Source organism: Cherax quadricarinatus, chromosome 25, assembly GCF_038502225.1.
Source record: "Cherax quadricarinatus isolate ZL_2023a chromosome 25, ASM3850222v1, whole genome shotgun sequence".
Lineage (NCBI taxonomy): Eukaryota > Metazoa > Arthropoda > Malacostraca > Decapoda > Parastacidae > Cherax > Cherax quadricarinatus.
The window spans coordinates 37,965,524-37,985,140 of record NC_091316.1 but is presented as its reverse complement, the minus strand read 5'-3'; positions in this window follow the sequence as shown (position 1 = coordinate 37,985,140).

Sequence of the window (19,617 nt, the reverse complement as noted above, 5' to 3'; positions counted from 1 at the left end):
GGTGTATGTAGCAGTTTGGTCGTAGGTATACTTGACTGTTCCGTCCTGGAGGTGATGATGGATTTCTGAAGACAGCATTGTGTTCTTATACTCCTTGGTTGTGTAGAAGTATACGCCCTTCAGATATCGGACCCGTTGTGGTGCAGCAGTGTCAGTGACAGTGGCACCGTGAGGTGCATCCGCAGTGTCTTGTGTTTTTGCTTTCTTGGCTGGTGGCTGAACTGGTGAAGGCGAGATTTCCGACTGGTCAGTTGCTCTAGCAGTGGATGAAAGCGGTAGTGGACTCTCATTGGTGGGTTTTGCCGACGTCTCAGAGGTCTCTGATTGGTCCATCTCTGTGTCTAGTGGAGGTTGTGACAGCGGTGGAGCAGCGGTGATGCTGGTAATATTTGCAGTAGATTTTAGGATCTCAGTGGAAGGTGGTGATGCAGGGAATGTGAGGCCAGGCATATTATTTAGTTTGAAAAGTTCATTGATGGTGGTGTTGAAGGAACCAGGCTCAGCTGCATTCTGTACATGAGCATACATAATGCAACAAAGAATCTTGGTGGAGTCGGCAGTAGGTGCTGGCAGGGAAGTGGTGGGAGCAGCTTGCGTGGCATGTAGTATCTTGGTAGTGTCTGCTTGAAGCTTGGCGATAGCAGAATATGTGGTTGCTTGTGGGTTGGGTTTCTTTTGTTGTTGTTGTTGTTTCTTGAGTATGTCTCTTCTGGTAGGGCACCTGGCAGCAAGAGTATGGTGGTCATTCTTGCAGTTCAAGCATTTAGGTGGTGAAGCAGTAGTGCAATTCTTGAAGTCATGACCCTCACGGCCACAGGTGGAGCAGAACTTCTTGTCCTTGGTAGGACAATCATTTGTGGTGTGTAAGTATGAGTAACAATTATAGCACTGTGAGATATGTTGGAATTTCTCTGCTTCGATGAAGGCTGGGTTGATGTGGAAGTAGTGAATAGCCAGGCCCTCAGCGAGAGCTCTGGCTGCCATGTTGACGTCACTGAAGGTGACCTTCAGCATGGATGAAGCATTGGGTATTTTAGTAATGAAGTCCACCTTGGCCCAAGGGTTCTTTGCTTCGATAGATGACTTGATTTCTTCAGTGGCCTGTACAGTGATAAGGCTGTCGAGTCGCTTGAGGAACACAGTTCTCCTGGCCCTCAGTGCTGGGGAAGTCAAGACAAGAAATCCCTGGTCTCGTAGAGTGGTAGTAGCAGTGGTGGTAAGTAGTTTCTCAGCCTCTGTGTCGTCTGTACAGACGACAACAAAGGCCTCTTTGAGGCCATGCTGAGTATCATTAATCAAGCTATGCTTATCGAGATGGCTTCTTATAATCTCAGCTATAATTGACTCTAGTAATTTGCCTACAATTGAGGTCAGGCTTATTGGGCGGTAATTTGACGGTAACGACTTGTCCCCTGTTTTAAAAATAGGAATTAAGAACATAAGAACATAAGAATGTAGGAACACTGCAGCAGGCCTGTTGGCCCATACTAGGCAGGTCCTTTACAATTAGCCATCTTCCACATATCAGACACTATACCTGTTTGAAGAGATAAATTAAAAATATTAGTTAATGGTTCACAGACTTCCATTTTGCATTCCTTTAGAACCCTTGAAAAAACCTCATCAGAACCCGGTGACTTATTTTGCTTCAGTCGGTCTATCTGCTTCACAACCATTTCACTAGTGACTGTGATGTTACATAATTTATCTTCTGGCCCACTATAAAAATTAATTACCGGAATATTATTAGTGTCTTCCTGTGTAAAAACCAAGAGAAAATAATTATTTAAAATCGAGCACATTTCATTCTCTTTGTCAGTAAGATGCCCATAGTTATTTTTAAAGGGACCTATCTTATCTCTGACTTTTGTTCTATATACCTGGAAAAAACTTTTTGGGTTAGTTTTAGAATCCCTAGCAACTTTAATTTCGTAGTCACTTTTAGCTTTTCTTATCCCCTTTTTAATGTCCCTCTTAATGTCAATATACTGATTCATAAGATGACCCTCGCCTCTTTTGATACGCCTATAAATTCCTTTCTTATGCCCTAGTAGATATTTCAGCCTATTATTCATCCATTTTGGGTCATTTCTATTTGATCTAATTTCCTTATAAGGGATAAACGTTCTTTGAGCACCATGTATTGTGTTCAGAAAACTGTCATATTGATAGCTCTCTTCGTTACCCCAGTCAACAGATGATAAGTGTTCTCTAAGCCCATCGTAATCTGCTAAGCGAAAATCTGGGACTGTTACTGAGTTATCCATACTATCATACTTCCATTCAATTCTACATGTAATTGATTTGTGGTCGCTAGCACCCAGTTACTCTGAAACTTCTAAATTATTAACAAAGGATTCATTGTTTGCCAGAACTAAGTCAAGCAGGTTATTACCCCTTGTAGGTTCTGTCACAAACTGCTTCAAAAAACAATCCTGAAGTACTTCTAAGAAATCGTATGATTCTAAATTCCCAGTCAAGAAATTCCAATCAATATGACTAAAGTTAAAGTCTCCTAGAATTACTACATTATCGTGCCTTGTGGCCCTAACAATTTCCTCCCATAGTAGTCTCCCCTGGTCCCTATCTAAATTTGGGGGACGGTATATCACACCTAAAATTAATTTTTCATGCCCCTCTGAAAATTCTATCCAAACAGACTCTATATGTGTTACTTCAGACTTAATACCCGTTTTTATGCAACAGTTCAAGCGATCTCGGACATACAATGCCACCCCACCCCCCTTCCCGATACTTCTATCTACTTGGAACAATTTAAAACCCTGAATGTGACATTCTGCAGGTATGTCCCGACTTTTTGAATTAAACCACGTCTCAGTAATGGCAAATACATCTATGTTACCTGCACTAGCAACTAGTCTCAACTCGTCCATCTTATTCCTAGCACTGCGACTATTTGTGTAATAAATATTTAATGACCCTCCTATCTCTTTACCCTTCCTGCTCCTTTCTGTTATTCCACTAAACCTATTACTGTCATTGTCAATTAGTGCCACTGGCTTTCCAATATCCTCCTCATTTTGCCTATTACTAGTTCTCCTAGTACTCATGTTACTACCCTGCGACTTCACAGTTTCCCGCCAAAACCCATACCACTAACTATTCCTAGTTTAAAGACCTAACAGCTCCCTCCACTGCGTTGGCCAGTGCTCCCACCCCACACCTAGACAAGTGAACCCCATCCCTGGCATACATGTCATCTCTGCCATAGAAAAGGTCCCAGTTGTCAATGAATGTTACCGCATTTTCCTTACAGTATTTGTCCAGCCAGCAATTGACACCAATTGCTCTGGACAACCATTCATTTCCAACTCCTCTCCTTGGCAAAATGCCACATATGACAGGTTTCCCACCCTTCTTCCTAATTATCTCTATTGCTGACCTATACCTGCTAATCAGGTCCTCACTCCTACGTCTGCCAACATCGTTGCCTCCAGCACTGAGACAGATAATAAGATTGCTCCCATTACCTCTCATGATGTCATCCAGATGGCTAACAATATCCTTCATCCCAGCCCCAGGAAAACACACTCTCTGCCTCCTACTCCTATCCTTCAAACAGAATGCCCTATCCATGTACCTAATCTGGCTATCCCCAACAACAACAATGTTTTTACCTTCCTTGGCGTCGTCCGTAGTAATGCTCCGAGTAGTCGACTCACATTCGCCAGGTAGCATTACACCACTTGTAGAATTCGTCATGACGTTCTCGATGGTCTTCGTTGGGGTTTCTAGGGATGTCTCACTCACGTCTGCCAATGCTTCCTTGGTGCTCGTTGTGGCATTCCCAGTAGAACACTCACATTCGTCAGGTAGCACCGAGAATGAGTTGGAAGTTTCCACGGCAGTCTTCTGGTTTCTCGTTGTTTCTGCCTCTCCAACCGTTTTCTTAATCTTCAGCTTGGTTCCATGTTGCCCGGCCACTGACCAAGCTCCCCTCTTAACCTGGGGACTCACAACAGGAGGATTACTACGAATCCTCTTGTTCTCCTCCGTTAATCGCTGTATCTCCAGTTTAGCAACTCTGAGCTCTTCTCTCAGCTGCTGGTAAAGCTGCTCAAGAGAGGGCATCCTGGTTCAGATTCACAGAGAGCACACAAACAGTCTTCACAGAGCTAAGTACACGTCACCACTGAGCTAAGTACACGTCACCACTGAGCTAAGTACACGTCACCACTCAAAGCTAAGTACACGTCACCACTGTTTGGAGGTCCCTTGATGCTTCGCCCACGTATAATTTGCTGCAGTCATTACAAGGGATTATGTATACCCCTGTAGAAGATGGAAGCTTGTCCTGTTTATTACTGGTAATGCCCTTGATGGTCGTGGTTGTGGAGGTAGATACTTGGAATGAGGTATTGGAAAAGATGTTGGAAATGTGTTTGACAATGGGGGGAGGACTACGTATCTCTTCTCGGCAGTGTCTTCTCTGGGTGTGTTGAAGATGTTTAATGCTCGTCGTCTTCAGTCTTTGATGAAGAGACGAGGATAGTGGAGTTTAGAAAATACTTGTTCAATTATAGTGCATTCTTCCTCAAGGAACTCATTGCTGCAGATTCTGAGTGCACGCAGGAAGAAGCCTATAATTGCACCACATTTAGTTTTGGTGTCGTGGTGAGAGTAGAAGTGGAGAAGATCGTTTTGGTTGGTTGGTTTTCGATAGACTTTAAAACGAAGTTCATGGTCAGCTTTGCAGAGAAGAACATCAAGGAAAGGAAGAGTGTTGTCGACCTCTTCTTCAAGTGTGAACTGGATTGAGGGCTCGACCTGGTTGAGCTTGTCTTGGAGAGCTTGAACGTTGAAGCGTCTAGGAGTTATGAGGAGAATGTTGTCAACATAACGGAGCCAGGTGACAGACGAAGGAATAATGGTGGAGAAACGCTCGGCTTCTAGATGTTCCATGTATAGGTTCGCCAGGACCGCACTGAGTGGCGAACCCATGGGTAGTCCAAAAGTCTGCTGAAAGAGGTGATTTTCGAAAGAGAAACACGTAAAGCCAACACGTAGTTCAACAAGGTCGATGAAATCGCTGGCTGGATTAGGAAGATCAAGTGAATCGTCAATTTTCCTGCGTAAGAGATCGATGTCTTGTGTAGTAGGTACTTTGGTGAATAGGGAAGTCACGTCAAGGCTGTTAGGTAAGACACATATGCAACAGTTAGGCAACTTTATTTCGAAACGTTTAGCCTACACAGTAGGCTTCTTCAGTCGAATACAGAAAGTAGGCAGGAACAGCAGAGATGTGAAGACCTAGAATTTGAAGTCGTAGAATTTGAGGTTGTCAGTCCCTCAGCCTGGAGAAGTTCAGTTCCATAGTCAGGAACTATCTGAAGATCAAGCGACAGTGCGGAGACTTAAATACTGTCGGAAATATCTGTCTCAGTGCTGGTGGAAATGATATTGGGAAGGGTAGGAGAGAAGAGCTGCTAGATAAGTACAGGTCAGCTATAGATTTCATTAAGTCTAAGGGAGGGGTCCCAATCATATGTAGCATCTTGCCTAGAAGGGGAGTACGAAATGAATGGTTGTCTAGGGCAATTGGTGTAAATTGCTGGCTAGACAGATACTGCAAGGAACTTGCAATCCCATTCATTGACAACTTGAACAACTTTTATGGCAAACATGATATGTATGCAAGGGATGGGGTACATCTCTCTGGGGCTGGGGTGGTAGCACTTGCAAACTCAATTGAGAAGGCCATTGGTGAAATGCCTCTGATTTTAAACTGATAGAAGATAGAGGTATGGGTGTGTGTGGGAAACAAGCAGGTTGCAACACTACGGTTGGAAACAGTAAATGTATAAAAGGCATTCAGTGTGAAGTCATAAATAAAGACAATAGATCAGGTCAGCAAACAAAGGGGGACAGCAGAGGGCAGCAAGGGACTAGCTCCCTTAAGGTTTACTATACTAATAGCAGGAGTGTAAGAAATAAGATAGATGAGCTAAGATTAATTGCAAGTGCAGGAAACATAGATATTATTGCTATAACAGAGACCTGGCTCAATCTGAAAGATAGAGAGATGCCCTCCAAATGTCACATACAAGGCTATAAATTATTCCACACTGACAGGGTCAACAGGAAGGGTGGTGGAGTAGCGATGTATGTCAGAGACAATTTAAATTGCTGTGTTAGACAAGATATAAAATTGGAAGCGTCAGCTACTGAATCTGTTTGGTTACAGCTTCTCGAGGGCCGAGAAAAACTAATTTTGGGTGTGATTTACAGGGCCCCAACTCTTGATAGGGAGTGCAGTAAACTTCTATGGGACGAAATTCGTAAGGCATCTACATACGAAAATGTTGTGCTAATGGGAGATTTCAGCTATAGACAGATTGACTGGAGCAATTTGACAGGAAATTTAGAGTCAGGTGACTTTCTTGATACGATCCAGGATAGTTTTCTAAAACAGTTTGTTGCAGAGCCAACTAGGGGAAATAACCTCCTTGACTTGGTTCTTGCCAGTAGGGAAACACTAATTAATAATCTTGAGGTTAATGATGAGCTTGGGGAAAGTGATCACAAATCACTCAGTTTTAGTATATCTTGGAATTCCCCTAATAATGGCAATCAAGTCTCTGTCCCTGACTTCCGCTGGGCTGATTTCATAGGACTGAAAAATTACTTAGGTGGGCTGAACTGGAATGACCTGACTAAGGGTCAGGTAGGTGGTGATGGTTGCCGATATGACGCTTTCCAGGGCATAGTTCTAGCTGCTCAGTCAAATTATGTTCCAAATAGGGAAATCAGATGAAACAAAAATGATCCTAAATGGATGAACAATAGATTAAAATATCTAATTGGTCAAAAGAGAGGCATGTATAGGCAAATCAAAAGAGGAGAGGTGCACTTAAGAAATCGATATATTCATTTAAAGAGAGAAATAAAAAAGGGAATTAGAAAAGCAAAAAGAGATTATGAGGTTAAAGTTGCAAGAGAATCGAAGACTAGCCCAAAAGGATTCTTTCAGGTATACAGAAGTAAGATCAGGGACAAGATAGGCCCACTCAAAAGTTCCTCGGGTCAGCTCACTGACAGTGATAAGGAAATGTGTAGAATTTTTAACACATACTTCCTCTCGGTTTTTACACAGGAAGATACCAGCGATATTCCAGAAATGATAAATTATGTAGAACAGGACGATAATAAACTGTGCATGATTAGGGTCACAAGTGACATGGTCCTTAGGCAAATAGATAAATTAATGCCTAACAAATCCCCAGGCCCTGATGAACTGTATGCAAGGGTTCTAAAGGAATGTAAAGAGGAGCTTAGCAAACCTTTGGCTAATCTTTTCAACATATCACTTCAAACTGGCATGGTGCCAGATAAGTGGAAAATAGCAAATGTGATACCTATTTCCAAAGCAGGTGACAGGTCCTTAGCTTCGAACTATAGACCAATAAGCCTAACCTCCATAGTGGGAAAATTTATGGAATCAATAATTGCCGAGGCAGTTCGTAGCCACCTTGAAAAGCATAAATTAATCAACGAATCTCAGCATGGTTTTACAAAAGGGCGTTCCTGCCTTACGAATTTATTAACTTTTTTCACTAAGGTGTTTGAGGAGGTAGATCATGGTAATGAATATGATATTGTGTATATGGACTTCAGTAAGGCTTTTGACAGGGTCCCACATCAGAGACTATTGAGGAAAATTAAGGCACATGGAATAGGAGGAGAATTTTTTTCCTGGATAGAGGCATGGTTGACAAATAGGCAGCAGAGAGTTTGCATAAATGGGGAGAAATCAGAGTGGGGAAGCGTCACGAGCGGTGTTCCACAAGGGTCAGTGTTGGGCCCCCTGCTGTTCACAATCTACATAAACGACATAGATGAGGGCATAAAAAGCGACATCAGCAAGTTTGCCGATGACACCAAAATAGGCCGTCGAATTCATTCTGACGAGGACATTAGAGCACTCCAGGAAGATTTGAATAGACTAATGCAGTGGTCGGAGAAGTGGCAGATGCAGTTTAATATAGACTAATGCAAAGTTCCAAATGTTGGACAGGACAATAACCATGCCACATATAAACTAAATAATGTAGATCTTAATATTGAGGATTGCGAAAAAGATAAAAACCAAGACAACAGTGCATAAGTGTTCGCAATAAAGCTAATAGAATCCTTAGCTTCATATCAAGAAGCATAAATAATAGGAGTCCTCAAGTTGTTCTTCAACTCTATACATCCTTGGTTAGGCCTCATTTAGATTATGCTGCTCAGTTTTGGTCACCGTATTACAGAATGGATATAAATGCTCTGGAAAATGTACAAAGAAGGATGACAAAGTTGATCCCATGTATCAGAAACCTTCCCTATGAGGATAGACTAAGGGCCCTGAATCTGCACTCTCTAGAAAGACGTAGAATTAGGGGGGATATGATTGAGGTGTATAAATGGAAAACAGGAATAAATAAAGGGGATGTAAGTAGTGTGCTGAAAATATCTAGCCTAGACAGGACTCGCAGCAATGGTTTTAAGTTGGAAAAATTCAGATTCAGGAAGGATATAGGAAAGTACTGGTTTGGTAATAGAGTTGTGGATGAGTGGAACAAACTCCCAAGTACAGTTATGGAGGCCACAACGTTGTGTAGCTTTAAAAATAGGTTGGATAAATACATGAGTGGATGTGGGTGGGTGTGAGTTGGACCTGATAGCTTGTGCTACCGGGTCGGTTCCCGTGTTCCTCATTTAAGTCAATGTGACCTGACTTGACTAGGTTGGGTGCATTGGCTTAAGCCGGTAGGAGACTTGGACCTGCCTCGCATGGGCCAGTAGGCCTGCTGCAGTGTTCTTTCGTTCTTATGTTCTTAAGGAGAGGTGCAGAGTAGTAGTAGTAGTGAGAATGTAGCCACTGAGAGGTCATGTTCCTCTCAGATCCAACAATTCTCACTTGAAAAGGTTGTCAAAGGTGTTTTCTGTACCAAGATGCCATGTGTTGCAGTGTCTGACAAGATGAACATCAAAATGGTATACAATACCGACAGGTTGTTAGGTAAGACACATAGGCAACAGTTAGGCAACTTTATTCCGAAACGTTTCGCCTACACAGTAGGCGACTTCACGACTTCAAGGGTGATGGACTGATTACATCGTCTTCACATCTCTACTGTTCCTGCCTACTTTCTGTATTCGACTGAAAAAGCCTACTGTGTAGGCGAAACGTTTCGGAATAAAGTTGCCTAACTGTTGCATATGTGTCTTACCTAACAACCTGTCGGTATTGTATACCATTTTGATGTTCACGTCAAGGCTGGAATGTTTCTTGCTCCACAACCACGACCATCAAGAACATTACCAGTAATAAACAGGACAAGCTTCCATCTTCTGCAGGGGTATACATAATCCCTTGTAATGACTGCAGCAAATTATACGTGGGCGAAACATCAAGGGACCTCCAAACAGGTATTTCAGAACACCAATACGCAAGCAGGTCTGACGATACAAGGAATGCCTGTGTACAACACCGTAATTCACACAACCATTTAATAAACTACAAAACCGAAGAATCATCGCTAATCTCTATGACCAACAACTTCAACCAGAATAATGGCTTCTACAACATAGCTGAACCACTTACCAAGAAACTTCTTCATCGCTATCCCACATAAGAACATAGGAATGGAAGAACACTGCAGAAGGTCTGCTCACAAACTTATCCAATCTCCCTTCCAAGCTACCCAAGATTTTAGACTCTATAACCCCACCCGGTACATCATAAGAATATAAGAACATAAGAATGTAGGAACACTGCACATGCTACCAAACGTAGTTCATTAATATTATTTCTTGCACTTCGACTGTTAGCATAAAATACCATCATATGTTTTTTCTTCTGCACATTTTTCCTATTCATCTTTGCTTTTACACAATTTCTGAAATTTTCATTACCCGGAGTTACTCCATGACAGTAACTATTAAGATTCTTAATATCCATACTCATTATTTATCATTTCTAAACCCATACCTCTAACTAATCCTAGTTTAAAGTCCTAACAACCCCCTCAACTGAGTTAGCAAGAAAACTCACACCTGCCCTGGATAAATGAACCCCATCCCTGGCATACATGTCATTTCGGTCATAGAAGTTGTCCCAGTTGTCATTGAATGGTACTGCATTATCCTTACAGTGTTTATCCAGCCAACAATTAGTACCAATTGCTCTGGACAACCATTCATTTCCAACACCTCTTCTTGGCAAAATGCCACATATAACAGGGCGCCCCCCCCTTCTTCCTAATTATGTCTATAGCTGTCCTGAACTTTCTAACTAAATCCTCACTTCTTTGCTTGCCTACATCATTGCCTCCAGCACTGAGGCAAATAATAGGATTGATCCCATTACTGTTCATGATGTTGTCAAGCCAGCTAACAATGTCCTCCATCCCAGCCCCAGGAAAGCATACCCTCTGTTTCCTACTCCTGTCCTTCAAGCAGAATGCCCTATCCATGTATCTAACCTGGCTATCCCCAACAACAACAATGTTCTTACCTTCCTTGTTGTCGTTCGTCGTGACGATCCCTGTAGTCGACTCACATTCGTCGGGTAGCACCGAGAATGCGTTGGAGGTTTCCACAAGAGTTTCTACAGCAGTCTCTTTCTTCTTCATCGTTTCTGGGGTTCCATTCGTCTATTTGATCGTCAACTTTGTTCCCTGCTGTCCAGCCACTGACCACAATCCCTTCTTGACCTGAGGACTCGAAACAGGAGGACTACTACGAATCCTCTTGTTCTCCTCAGTCAATCGCCGTATCTCCATCTTCGCTACCCTCAATTCTTCCTTAAGCTGCTGGTAAAGTTGCTCGATGGAGGGCATCTTGGTTCAGTCCACGGGAGCACACAAGACACTTCTTCACAGAGTTAAGTACAGGTCACCACTGAGTTAAGTACAGGTCACCACTGAGTTAAGTACAGGTCACCACAGATGCAGCATTCTCCACCTGACCTCAACATTCTGAACCTGACTGTAAATACTCGCGTACCTTCCACCCCAGGTATATCTGTTTGTGACTTGATAAATTAGACACATGTAAACTCTTGGGTATCTTTATTGAGGAAACGTTTCGCCACACAGTGGCTTCATCAGTCTATTCAAAGGAGAATCTTGAAGAACAGGAGGAGAATGAGGTAATCAGTCCCTCAACCTTGAGTCGATGTGGTCAGTCCATCAATCTTGAATAGAATACGGCATACGTGAGGAGAAGGAGCTTATAAACCGGAGGCAGGAGAGGTTGAGGGACTGATTACCTCATTCTCCTCCTGTTCTTCAAGATTCTCCTTTGTATGTACTGATGAAGCCACTGTGTGGCGAAACGTTTCCTCAATAAAGATACCCAAGAGTTGCACATGTGTCTAATTTATCAACATGTCGGTTCTCTGAACCATTCATCTACAAACCTGTTTGTGACTTGAAAAAGCCCACTGTGTGGGCGAAACGTTTTCAATAAAGGATCACATTAGACTCCATGTGTGTTTATATTTCCATTGTGTCGGTATTTTTTACCATTTATTTCCATACCGTGTCGATGTAATGTTTGTATATATATTGGTAGAATTACCGACAATGTGTAAAGTATAAGAGACCTGGTTCAACCTGGAAGATAGAGAAATGCCTTCTGAATGCAACATACAGGGTTATAAACTATTGCACACTGATAGGGTCAACAGGAAGGGTGGTGGAGTGGCCATGTCAGTGAAAATTTAAATTGATTAGACATGATAAAAGATTAGAAACATCGAACACTGAATCTGTTTGGCTACAGTTTCTCGAGGGGCATGACAAATTAATTTTGGGTGTGATTTATAGGCCCCCAAACCTTGATAGGGAGTGCAATAAGCTGTTATGGGACGAAATTCATAAGGCATCAAAGATATGAAAATGTTTGTGTTAATGGGAGATTTTAACTTTAGACAAATTGATTGGAACAATGTGACAGGAAATCTTGAGTCTAGTGACTTTCTTGATACGGTTCAGGATTGCTTTTTAGAACAGGTTGTGACAGAACCAACTAGAGGAAACAATCTGCTTGACTTGGTTCTTACCTACAAAGATTCACTAATTAATAATCTTGAGGTTAATGATGAGTTTAGGGAAAGTGATTACAAATCACTTAGTTTCAATATATCATGGAATTACCCAGATAACTGCAATCAATTCTCTGTCGCAGATTTTTGCTTGGCCGACTTCATGGGACTGAAAAATTACCTGGGTGGGCTAAATTGGGATGTCCTGACTATGGGTCAGGTAGGTGATCTTGGTTGCCAATATGACGTTTTTCATAGCATAGTTCAAGCTGCCCAAACAACTTTTGTTCCGAGTAGGGAAATTAGATCAAACAGAAATCCCAAATGGATGAACAATAGATTAAAACATCTCATTGGTCAAAAGAGAGGCATATATAGGTGTATCAAAAGAGAGGATGAGCAGTTAAGAAATCAATATATTCAAATTAAGAGAGAAATAAAGAACGGAATAAGAAAAGCAAAAAGGGATTATGAGGCTAAGGTCGCAAGGGATTCAAAGACTAACTCATTAGGGTTCTTTCAGGTATACAGAAGTAAGATTAGGGACAAGATTGGCCCACTTAAGAGTAACTCTGGTCAGATCACTGACAGTGATAAGGATATGTGTGAAATTCTCAATACCTACTTCCTCTCAGTTTTCATCCTGGAAAATACTAGCGATATTCCTGAAATAATAGATTACGTAGAACAGGATGATAATAAATTATGTACGATTGCAGTAACTAGTGACATGGTCCTCAGACAAATAGAGAAACTAAACCTAACCAATCCCCAGGCCCTGATGAACTATTTGCAAGGGTGTTAAAGGAATGTAAGGAGGAACTTAGCATACCCTTGGCTAATCTTTTTAACATATCACTACAAACTGGCAGAGTGCCTGATAAGTGGAAAATGGCAAATGTAATACCTATTTACAAAGCAGGTGACGTGTACTTAGCTCTGTGAAGTTCTGCCCAGTGTGTTGTCCGTGAATCTGCACAATATGTCCTCTCTTGAGCAACTGTACCAGCAGCTGAGAGAGGAGCTAAGCTTGAGATACGGCCATACCCCCGGCCGGGATTGAACCCGCGGTCATAGAGTCTCAAAACTCCAGCCCGTCGCGTTAGCCACTAGACCAGCTAGCCACAATAAGATTCATCCAACTAGGTATATAATTTTCCTATGGTGTAGAAACATACCTAGTTGGATGAATCTTATTGTGGCTAGCTGGTCTAGTGGCTAACGCGACGGGCTGGAGTTTTGAGACTCTATGACCGCGGGTTCAATCCCGGCCGGGGGTATGGTTTATTTGCAATCGTGTCATTACGATTTCTTGAGTCTTGAGATACGGCGACTGACGGAGGAGAATAAGAGGATTCGAAGTAATCCTCCTGTTGTGAGTCCTCAGGTCAAGAGAGGAACCTGGTCAGTGGCCGGCCAACATGGAACAAAGCTGAAAATCAAGAAGTCTGTTGGAGTGGCAGAAACAACGAAGATTCAGAAGATTGCTGTGGAGACTTCCAACCCATTTTCGGTGTTACCAGACGAATGTGGGTTGTCTACTGGGAACGTCACAACGAGTACCAAGGGAGCATTGACAGACGTGAGTGAGACATCCCTTGATACCCCAATGAAGCACATCAAGAACGTCATGGCAAATTCCACAAATGAAGGTAAGAACAATGTTTTAGTTGGAGACAGTCAGGTTAAGTTTATGGTAACTCTCTGCTTTCTGTTGGTAAGCCATGCCTCTATCCATGCTAGAACTTTACCTCCTTTGTAATAATGTTGGTAGAATTACCGACAGTATCGATAGTATCGGCTTGACAAAGCTCCTGGAGAGCGAAACGTTGCCACAATAAAATGTCACATTAGTTGCACTTGTGTCCTTTTACTTTACCTCCTATACCATGAGCTGCCACTTTTCTTAAGAGTCTCTTGTGAGGTACTCTATCGAAGGCTTTACTAAAATACAAATAAACAATATCATATTTCTTATCACTGTCAACTGCCTCAAATGTTCTATTGAAGAACGTCAGTAAGTTTGTCAGGCAGGAACGACCTCTCGTGAATCCATGCTGAGATTCATTTATCAAGTTATGCTCTTCAAGGTGACTTCTGATAATGTCAGCTATAATTGATTCTAATAACTTGCCCACTATAGATGTCAGGCTTATTGGACGGTAATTTGAAGGAGTGGACTTATCCCCTGATTTGAATACAGGAACCACATTAGCCATCTTCCACAACTCTGGCACAACACCGGTAAGGATGGACGCATTACACACACTCGTTAATGGCTGACTAAGCTCTATCTTGCATTCCTTAAGTACCCTGGAAAACAGCTCATCGGGTCCCGGGGACTTACTTTGCTTCAGTTTGTCTATCTGTTTAATAACCATGTCCCTCGTAACAATAATATTAGTTAATTTAAATTCATCAGGTACTAAATAATTGTTAATTACTGGAATCTCATTTACATCTTCCTGTGTAAAAACTGACAAAAAATAGTCATTAAATAAGGAACACATTTCCAGTTTATTATCCGTCAGCTGTTCATTCCCAGATTTCAGAGGTCCTACTTTTTCCTTCACCTTCGTTCTATACACTTGAAAGAACCCCTTTGGATTAGTCTTTGATTCATTAGCAACTCTAATTTCATAGTCACGTTTAGCCTTTCTAATCCCCTTTTTTACTTCTCTTTTAAGCTGAACATATTGGTCGGTAAGGTTAACCTCTCCTCTTCTGATGCGCCTATAAATTCCCCTTTTCTCCCCTAATAGATGCTTTAGCCTCCTGTTAACCCATTTGGGATCGTTATTATTAGACCTAATTTCTCTCTGGGGAATGTATATACTCTGGGCACGGTGTACATTATTAAGAAAACAATCATAAAAGCAGATCCCTTCATAATCATAAGTATGATCGTCGTCAATAAAATCATTAGCTAGATAACCCCAATCAAGATTAGACAGATGTTCCCTAAGTCCAATACAATCGGCAGAACGAAAATCAGGGATTTTTACTGTATTATCATTATTCTTGTATTCCCAGTTAATACTAAAAGTGATGGATTTGTGATCACTTGCGCCAAGCTCTTCAGTGATCTCCAGATTATTCACGAGTGTTTCCTTATTTGACAAGACTAGGTCTAGCAAATTATTACCCCTGGTAGGCTCTGTTACGCACTGCTTCAGATAACAGTCCTGAACTGTTTCCATAGTCACTGGACTCTAGATTACCTGTCAAAGAATTCCAGTCAATTTGACTAAAATTAAAGTCCCCTACTATGACTATGTTATTGTGTCTAGAAGCCCTAACAATTTCGTCCCAAAGAAGTCTCCCTCTATCGTGATCCAAGCCAGGAGGTCGGTATATTACACCTAGAATTAGTTTTTCTTGACCCTCTACAAACTCTACCTAAACAGATTCTGTTACTGTTCCATCTATTTTCATACCTGTTTTTATGCAACAATTAATATTTTCTCGAACATATAATGCAACTCCTCCCCCTTCCCATTAGATCTATCCACATGGAACAACTTAAATCCTTGAATATTACACTCAGCAATCATATCCCGACTCTTTAAATCATACCACGTTTCAGTTAATGCAATGATATCAAAGTTCCCAGCACATGCTACCAAACGTAGTTCATTAATTTTATTTCTTGCACTTCGACTGTTAGCATAAAATACCATCATATGTTTTTTCTTCTGCACATTTTTCCTATTCATCCTTGTTTTTACACAATTTCTGAAATTATCATTACCCAGAGTTACTCCATGACAGTTACTATTAAGATTCTTAATATCAGAGCATAAGTCAATATATCCATACTCATTATTTATCATTTCTAAACCCATACCTCTAACTAATCCTAGTTTAAAGTCCTAACAACCCCCTCAACTGAGTTAGCAAGAAAACCCACACCTGCCCTGGATAAGTGAACCCCATCCCTGGCATACATGTCATTTCGGCCATAGAAGTTGTCCCAGTTGTCAATGAATGGTACTGCATTATCCTTACAGTGTTTATCCAGCCAACAATTAATACCAATTGCTCTGGACAACTATTCATTATCAACACCTCTTCTTGGCAAAATGCCACATATAACAGGGCGCCCCCCTTCTTCCTAATTATGTCTATAGCTGCCCTGAACTTTCTAAATCCTCACTTCTACGCTTGCCTACACGTCATGGCTGACCAGTGCTGCAACTAGGATGGAGAGAGACAATTAATCTCTTACTTTAGCGAGACGATTAAGGAAAATCCTGCATCCACTTTATTACCATGTTAAATATAGCATACATTGACATCTATGCCCAAACAACGAGAACTCAAGCATCCTGTTGCTTCCTGTTTAAAGTTTGGCAAGGAAGGGAAACATGCTTGATCAGCACTTTTTTTGCGAGTAGGGAGAAGCCAGGGCAAGCCAGGAGGCGAGAGGCGTCATAGGTTAGATTGCTATAACCCTCGAGAAGAGGAGCGTGTTACGCGTGCATTAGGAACTATAACAATGTCCTCTCGACCTCCCACAATCTCCATAATCACAGTTGAAATACAAAGAAGTGTGACCAGCTTCTTTAGCGACATTACTGTGAATAAAGGACAAGTATTGGAGAACTTTAATGACAGTGCGAGTGTTACAACTTTCCAGACGAGTGGAGTACGTGTGACACTCCTCAAAAGGCAATATTCTTCAATCAATACAGTGGATACCCGGGTAACAATTAAGGGTCCGATACATATATCCAGGTAAATCTGCTCAGTAATAGTGTGGTTCAATTGACAGCACAGTTGACAACTAAGGTATGACCTGTCCAACCTTACTATACACCCAGTGGCTGGTGGGCCATCGAGCCCAAAAATGTGAGTAAATAGGGCCCAGCGTCAGCACTGTTCAGTATTCTGCTACTGAATATATGGCCATATGCTCCTTAGGGGCAATTACTGACATAATTAACCCTTATTTCTCAACAGTTACAGGGTTGTGGAACAACTGGTTCTTATCAGAGGAGCCTTCTGAATGCAGCTGCGGAAGGCTGACCCAGCAAAAGATCTAAATGATCATGTTTCCTGTACAGTTTTAGCTTCTGTTGACGTTCTACATATAAATTCCCCTAAACACCGATGCCCATTAACGTCAGCCACCCATTAGGTTAATACCATGCTTAGAAGTTCATTGTTTCTAGTTCTCAGGAGAACTGTTACAATAATTAATATTATCTTTTGCTCTATCTTTACGTCTATTTTTTTCAGAAGATCTCTGTACTTTTAAAATTTTTATCTTTCTCAGACTTTGCTAGTCTTATTATCTCTCTCTCTCCATCTATCCGTTTCTCGATGGAGAGAGAGGGAGAGAGAAACCAGCTGTGGAGAAAATTCTCCAGAAAGGGGATTTCAGCCCTCTCAGCCCCCTGAGAGACTCAGCCCTCCATAGAGACTGATAGCCTCTCTTCCTTATACATAAACAGTTTAATGAAATCCACATGTGGCTAAGAGCATCATAAGAAGTCACACCACCTCGTGTTGCACCACAGTGTTTGTGTAATAAGTGACATTGAAATGAGAAAAATAATTCACCTTAGCAGGGAAGTTACAGAAAACCCTGCATCACTTTACTTACAATGCAGGACAATAAGGAACTGTCGTCGATAGTAAGATAATAGGAAATTTATCATTGGTATCAAATACAGTGACGTTGCCAAGCAAGGAGGGAAATAATCCTGAAGTCAGCGATTTAGGGCCGCACCCAGGGTGAAGTCCGCTGCAGGGATCACTACCACTCATAAATGGCACCCATCACTACCACCCATCACAACCAGTCATCACTACCATTCATCACTGCCACCCATCACTGCCACCCATCACAACCACCATCACTACAACCCATAACAACTCATCACTACCACCCAACACTAATACCCATCACTCCCATCCATTGCTGCCATCTGTCTCTACCACCCATCACTACCACTCATCACTTCACCTGTGAGTACTACCCATCAATATCTCCCATCACTTCTACCCATCACTACCACCTAATGCTGCCATCTATGACTACTAACCATCACTACCACAGTGAAATGTGTGACACGTGGGCATAGCCCCTGAGCAAAGGAACAATAGTTCAGTGCATTTTCGACCTTTCACTTGGCAGTCTCATCAGTTCGCGTTAGAACTAAGGACACAGTGAAGTGGGACAGGTCTTCCTGCTGAGATATACCACGAAACAAAGCTCTTATCTTGATCCTGGTGTAGTGTAACAGTGTTGTGAGCAATCTTGAATGAGAGACAGAACAACCTTTAGACACTACCACTTCAATCGAGACAACGATACCAGGGTGAAATTTTTCTTACCACAAGCCAGGGAAAAATCTTTCGGGTCTGATACAGTTACCCAGGTAAGTCTAGACATCTATGACACTAGTTAGGTCGGCTGCAGCTGATAGTTAGGGAGTATCGTGCTTGGATTTACCAATACACTGTTAAATATGGGCCATTGAACCCAAACAGTGAAAAATTTTATTCAACATTAATTTACTAAAGTGAAATGTTGAAATATATGCTCCTTTGGGGTAACATCTTAATGTCCCTTTATCCCTCATCAGCTCAGGGTTGTGACATGTGGGGGTTCGAAATATGGATTGAGTAAAAAACACTCATGTTGGATGAAATATATGGGGAGTGCCACGCCTGACCTGCCGTCTGTCCTAATGTCTCTACTTGAACTGGCTTACTGAGTGCCTCGGAGGGCAAGCAGCATTCAAAACATACTAAGTCAGCAGTAATGGTCAGTGAATAACAGTCAGTAAATCATGCAGCAGTGAAACAGTAATGATCGTATTACTGATACTACTGGTAACTGATACTACTGAGAGCTCGGCAACGCTAACATATGGCATCCCATCATACAGCTAATACAAACTAGAGGCAACAGGAGTATGGCTCTGGGCTGATTCTATACAATGTCACAGTACACAACAGTTGAACATTATAATATACACAAAGATATTGTCAGAATGGATGTTAATGGAATGTAACTTATTGTAATGCATTATAAGGTATGATATAGGACAATTCATAGAACGAGGCTCAATGACAGGAATATACAATAAATGTGATAAAAATTTGATCGATCGATCTGTATTCATGTGATCTACAGATTCTGAGGAAGGATATGTACAAAGAAAGAAGTGTTTAACAGAAAAGGCAGACTTGGTGCACTCAAATCTAGACTGTTAGATCTCAGAATTCAGAGAGAATGTGAACACAAAAAAAATTTCTTGAATATTAGTATGTTGATATTGCAGCAGACAATAGAAATACATTTGAAACTATGTTAATCATCTAAACAGGTTATTTCCATTTAACCCCAACTCATCTAGGGTAAGATTTACATTTGCAGAATGGGTATCATCTCTGGGAGGATCAAACTCTGTTGCACTGACGAACTCGTGCTGTGGTTGAGGCAGATCTGAATTGGTATGTACAAATGATACTTGAGGAGTTTTCAATACTTGTCGTGTATGTAGGGAATAATGACATTAAAGTAGAGGGTACAGAGTCAGGAGGATTGTCAG